Raw genomic sequence first — 7,036 nt, forward strand, 5'->3', positions numbered from 1 at the left:
TTCCTGGGTTACATTAACTTTTTAAAAAACAGTCAAAATTGAAATTTAATAGATGCTATGTAAGATTATGTCTTCTATGTTAAGGATATTACAAGAAACATTTCAACTATTTTAACTTCTAATGCAGATAATTTTGTTTAGAAGCAGAACACATAAAATACAAATTGGCAAAAAAGAGTCAAGAAGTCTTCTCAATGATAGGAGATTTTAGCAGAACATATCTGATCAAAATAAAAGGAACTGAGGCGACAGGCATATCTCTGATTTTTGGCCTGCTTCTGAGATTCTTTTCCTTTTATTGAGTTGTCATGTCCAGCCTCTATATGTGAACTTTTGACTTTCTTATTGTATCTTATTTTGATTATTGTTTAGTTGTTGTTGTGTTTATTATTTATTGTTTTGTTATTGCTTAGTTGTTGTCTCTAGGAGTCTAGATCTTTTTTTGAAGGGAAATTTGATGGGGAGTACAGCTAGAGAAGAGTAGGTAAGAGGAAGCTGGGGGAGGAGGAAGGATGATTGAGATGAATTGGATGAGAGAAAAATGTATTTTTCCCTTAAAAAGTTGTTGGGGATTTAGCTCAGTGGTAGAGCACTTGCCTAGCAAGCACAGGCCCTGGATTTGGTCCTCAGCTCTGGAAAAAAAGAAAGTTGTTACAACATACCATTAAAAAGGGTTATAATCTAGACAGATAAATCTGAGTAAATCAAAGGACAGTACGAATTAAAAATTTTTTTCTTTAAAATCAATGTCTGTATTTCCCTTCATTTGTTATTTCTGATAAGTCATAAAACTATGCTATGAAAAATATCCATTTCACAGGTGCATGTTAGAGGGCTGTGAAATATTACAAAATGTTCCTATTTAGAAAAGACATCCAATGACAATGTGGGTACAAATACACCATCATGCAAGATAATTCCATTGCACCAAAACACTGACCTGCACTGCCTCCACAATGACATTTACCATGGATTTTTGTGGTTTAAAAAGTCTCTACAAAATAAAATGATACAAGCTAATAAATGCAAATTATCTTCAGTTTGTTCAATGAAATGTTAGAGAGTATTAAAAATTCAAAGTTTCTTTCCATGTTAGACCATGATTATATTGACTACTAATGTTGCACAATTATTCACAAATCTAATATAAATGGTAACAAACACTAACCCTTTTACTGTTCAGCAGCTTTCCTAATAGGCTCTCTGCCCAGGTTTGAGCAGTCTTTCTGCACTTCAAAACAGGTCATCATCCCTGTGAATAGAAAGCACAGAGGATCCGCCCTTCTATACATGCACCTCATTCTACCTCAAAATACAGGCTGCGTAAATGTTCTCTTAAAAATATATTTGACTAATTTATCTCACGTTTATATGAAACCTCCCACATTGCTCTCAGTTTTACAGTTTCCTGCAGTTCAAGTGTTATAAACATGAATGAATATGGAAAAGTGTTATGTGAAAATTACCAGTCTCATGAGACTATGGAGGATTTTTTTTGTCTAGTGTCTACAGGAAATTCTCATAACAACAAGAATTCTCAGGGTAATTGAGAACCATAGACATATTTTCTAAGGGATTGTTAAATTCTGTGATGCAGAAATTATAAATTTTTTTAATAAAAATAAACCTTAACCAAGAATGTACATGCACACATACTCAGACACGTATAAACAGTTCTTAATTTTTCAACATTGCTTCCAGGGTATTGATGATAGATTGCTACAAAACTTGAATATTATGACATATCCACACTTGAAATTATGGTTACAAAAATCTGTGTTCATTTCAAGTGGTTATGAAAAGTAAACAGGTGAAAAATTCATGTTTTGTTATTCACCAATTTTTAATTAACTAATTTATTTATTCATTTTACAACCCAACATCAGACCCTCTCTCCTCTCAGTACCCTCTTACACAGATCATCCTCCAACATCCCATTTTTTTCTCTGAGAAGACCAAACTCCACCAGGGTCATGTCCCCTTCCTTCCAGCACATCAAGTCACGCTGGACTAGGCACATCTCCCACTGAGAGCAGACAAGGGGACTCAGCTAGCAGAACAGGATCCACAGGCAGATAACAGATTCAGGGACAGCCCTCCTTCAGTTGGGGGACCTGCAGAAAGACCAAGCTGTACTTCTATTACATATGTGCAGGGGGCCTAGGTCTAGCCTATGCTTATTTTTTGGTTGGTGGTTTAGTTTCTGGGAGCCCACAAGGGTCCAGGTTAGTTGACTATGTTGGTCTTGCTAGAGAGTCCCTTTTCCTTTGGGTTCCTCAACCCTTCTCCTAACTCTTCCACAGGACTTCCCTAGTTCCATCTAATGTTTGGCTGTGGGTCTCTATTTGTTTTTATTGGATGCTAGGTAGACCCTCTCAGAGAACCTTTATGCTAGGTTCTGGTCTGCAAGCATAACAGAGCAACTGTCTTTTTTCCAACTGGATGTTTTTAGCTCCCTTGTCAAAGATCAAGTGACCATAAGTGTGGCTTCATTTCTGGGTCTTCAATTCTATTCCACTGATCTACAAGCCTGTCACTGTACCAATACCATGCAGTTTTTATCACAATTGCTCTGTGGTACAGCTTAAGGTCCAGGATGGTGATTCCACCAGAAGTTCTTTTATTGTTGAGAATAGTTTTCGTTATCCTAGGTTTTTTGTTATTCCAGATGAATTTGAAAACTGCTCTTTCTAACTCTGTGAAGAATTGAGTTGGAATTTTGATGAGGATTGCATTGAATCTGTAGATTGTTTCTGGCAAGATGGTCATTTTTACTATATTAATCCTGCCAATTCGTGAGCGTGGGAGATCTTTCCATCTTCTGAGATCTTCTTCAATTTCTTTCTTAAGAGACTTGAAGTTCTTGTCACACAGATCTTTCACTTGCTTAGTTAGAGTCACACTAGTGTATATTATATTATTTGTGACTATTGTGAAGGATGTTGTTTCCCTATCTTCTTTCTCAGCCTTTTTATCCTTTCTGTAGAGAACGGATACTGATTTGCTTGAGTTAATTTTATATCTATCTACTTTGATGAAGTTGTTTATCAGGTTTAGTAGGTGAAATTTTTGGAGTCACTTAAGTATCTGCAAATAGTGATAATTTGACTTCTTCCTTTCCAATTTGTACCCCACTGATGTCCTTTTGTTGTCTAATAGCTCTGGCTAAGACTTTGAATACAATATTGAATAGGTAAGGAGAGAGTGGGCAGCCTTGTCTAGTCCTTGATTTTAGTGGAGTTTGGCGGTTCCTCAGAAAATTGGACATAGTACTACTGGAGGACTCAGCAATACAACTCCTGGGCATATACCAAAAGATACTCCAACATGCAATGAGGACACATGCTCCAATGTGTTCATAGAAGCCTTATTCATAATAGCCAGAAGCTGGAAAGAACCCAGATGTCCCTCAACAGAGGAATGGATACAGAAAATGTGGCACATTTACACAATGGAATACTATTGAGCTATTAAAAACAATGAATTTATGAAATTCTTAGGGAAATGGATAGATCTGGAGGTTATCATCCTGAGTGAGGTACCCAATCACAAAAGTACATACATTGTATGCACTCACTGACAAGTGGATATTAGTCTAGAAGCACAAAATATCCAAGATACAATCCACAAACCACAAGAAACTCAAGAAGAAGGAAGACCAAAGTGTGGATACTTTGATTTTTCTTAGAAGGGAAAACAAAATACACATGGAAGGAGTTGCAGAGACTGAAGGATGGACAATCCAGAGACTGCCCCACCTGGGGAACCTTTCCATATACAATCACCAAACCCAGACACTATTTTGGGTGCCAGCAAGTGCTGGCTGATAGGAGCCTGATATAGCTGTCTCCTGAGAGGGTCTGCCTGTGCCTGACTAATATAGAAGTGGAGGCTCACAGCTATCCATTGGACTGAGCACAAGGTCCTCAGGAACTAAAGAAAGGACCCAAGAAGCTGAAGGGGTTTGCAGCCCCATAGGAGGAACAACAATATGAACTAAACAGTACCCCCAGAGCTCCCAGGGACTAAACCACCAACCAAAGAGTACACATGGTGGGACTCATGGCTCCAGCTGCATATTTAGCAGAGGATGGTCTAATTGGTCATCAATGGGAGGAGAAGCCCTTGTTCGTGTGAAGGTTCTATGCCCCAGTGTAGGGGAATACCAGGGCCAGGAAGCAGGCAAGGGTGGGTTGGTGAGCAGGGGGATGGGGGAGGGAATAAGGTTTTGTTTGGAGGGGAAACTAGGAAAGGGGAGAACATCTGAAAGGTAAATAAAGAAAATATCTAATTAAAAAAAAATACCACAAAAACAGAAAAGAAAAAGAAAAGAAAAAAAGCATTTTCAACAAATGGTGCTGTCTCAACTGGTGGTTAGCTTGTAGAAGAATGCAAATCGATCAATTCTTATCTCCTTTTACAAAGCTCAAGTCCAAGTGGAACAAGGACCTCCACATAAAATCAGATACATTGAAATTAATGGAAGAGAAAGTGGGGAAGAGCCTCAAGCACATGGGCACAGGGAAAAATGTCCTGAACAGAGAAATTCTTTAAAGGGGTAGGAAAATTAGAAAATCGGTTAGGCTTAAGAAAACGAGCTTTAGCATGTTATCCAGTCTTTGTGTGCTTAAAATGCTCAGGGCTTAACTGAAGTTCTGACTGGATCTGTCTAAAAGGTTGGATGAGGCAAGTTTATCTGGAATCAGTAGCAATTCATGATGCTGCTCTAGAAGCAAGTCTCTAGACAACATCAGGAAGCCGGGGGCTGGAACAGCAGGTAAATTCAGCATCTCTGATGATGAATCTTGTCAAAACTGTACATTTTGTAATATATGAGCTTCACAACCAAAATGTTTTTAGTACCACTAGATATTCATAGGGATTGTGCAGGGTTCACAGATCAGTTAAGGATGAAATTTGGCTCCTTGGGTTTTTTTTTTTTTTTTTTTTTGGTTATTTTATTTATTTACATTTCAAATGTCTTTTTATGAGTTAATTCTATCAATAAACAATTGTAATAAATCTTCATTCATGCTGTATGAAGGGGGGCATGAAGAATCTTAAGGATTCTATAACCAACAATATTTATTGTCTAATTTTAACTGAAGTTTTGGCTAGAGACATTTTTAGGTCTAAACCAGTTATTGGGCAGTTCCCATGTTGATGAATCAGCAGATCAAGTTACCTGTCTTGTTTGATTTTTCAAGATCTTCAGGGGTCTTCCCCTGTCACATCTGATCCATATCACTCTGGAAGGGGTCCAAAGCCTTTTCCCCTTTCCAGCCAACACAAATAGAGAGACTTTCTCCTAAAAATTGCATGTCCTTGGTCAAGTAACTAGAAACCATTAAAGATATAACTTGACCTTTCTCCCCGATGAATTTTAATATAACCTCCAAACTCATAACCGCATGCATTTTGATAATTAAAACAATCCAATGCAATTAAAGCAATCTAAGCAAATACTCTCTGTTGAGACAGTGTTTCTTTGATGTCCCTTCCCCTACCTACCTGAGATCAAGGCCTAAATTATTTATACTCTATATATACTTAAATCCTCTCTACTATTGAGATTAACATTTCTGTGGATTAATACTGAAATATGCCCCTTTCTTTTTATATAATTTTCAAGGCCTAAATTTCTACTGTCTCAGATAGTTTAGGCTGCCTATCCCTTGCTTTTGATCTAATATTTTGAAGATTGAGTCCTCAATATTTATACATATCTATTTTTAACTTTAATTAAGTTGTCTTCTACTTACTGCATAAGCCTATTTACAGGCTTTGTCATACCAGACTAGACAGTCCCAGAAATACCACACAAACCCATTTGAGAATTTGCCCTAGCAAGACTTTTAAATTTCTTTAAAGTATTTTTTCATTCACTTTCCCTACCTTCTCCCTTCTGTGGAGCTTGATATCTCTTTATATCTAAGAACATTTAAATAATTATCATTATACATTCTTCTATTCTTAAAAACAATTAAATCTAAATTTAAAAATCTCAATCTTCTGACTGTTTGCTTGTCGGAAGCAGGCTGCTTCTATCATCTGGCGTTCTGCCGCTCATTGTCCTCTTTCTAGCAGCCAGCAAGACTCCGTACAGCAGGAGCTCCCAGCTTCTCTAAGCTGAGGTTCTCTGTATCAGTTCCAAACCATGGGAAGAAATCCTTAAAAACAATTAAATCAAATATATAAATTTCTATCCTTAATTTGTCTGGTTGCTGGAAGCAATCAGCTTTGATTGTCTGCTTCTCACTCTCTTCCTCCTAGCAGACAGCCTGGGATAAATCCCTGCTGGCAGCTGTGTTCCCTTTATGATTTTTCTATGTAAGTGGACCACTTTTTATAGTTTTATTCTATTTTTAGTTCTGTGTCTGTGTCTGGGAGGTTCAGAGGCAGATTCCAGGAGCTGGTATCACAGGCAGTTGTTAGCCATCTGACATAGGTGTTGGGAACAGAATTCTGGCCCTTCCTACAATTCCATGATAAATAAAGAGATTATAAGAGGCTGACATATCTAGTCTGGAGAAGATCACCTCTTGATATAAAACACAATCTTATTATCAAGGATGGAGAGACAGGTGAACCCTGAGAAGAACTGACCAGCAATTATATCTGAGTCAAATTAGTGATCTCTGGGTCCAGAGAGATAATGAGGACACCCAAAGGCTTACAGGTGAAACAAAATAGGGCATCAATAGCTCAGCATGTAAAGATTCTTTTCACTAAGTCTGATAATTCAAGTTCAATTCCCAGAACACTTACAGTGGAGTAGAGAGGTGACTCCTGAAGTATGTACTCTAGCCTCCATCTCCTGAACACACTCTAATAGGAGCACACTCACACACATAGGAGCACACTCACACACATAGGAGCACACTCACACACATAGGAGCACACTCACACACATAGGAGCACACACACACATAGGAGCACACTCACACACATAGGAGCACACTCACACACATAGGAGCACACTCACACACATAGGAGCACACTCACAAATGTAGGAGCATACACAATAAGAAGAAAT

Source organism: Mastomys coucha, unplaced genomic scaffold (genome assembly GCF_008632895.1).
Source record: "Mastomys coucha isolate ucsf_1 unplaced genomic scaffold, UCSF_Mcou_1 pScaffold4, whole genome shotgun sequence".
Taxonomy (NCBI): Eukaryota; Metazoa; Chordata; class Mammalia; order Rodentia; family Muridae; genus Mastomys; species Mastomys coucha.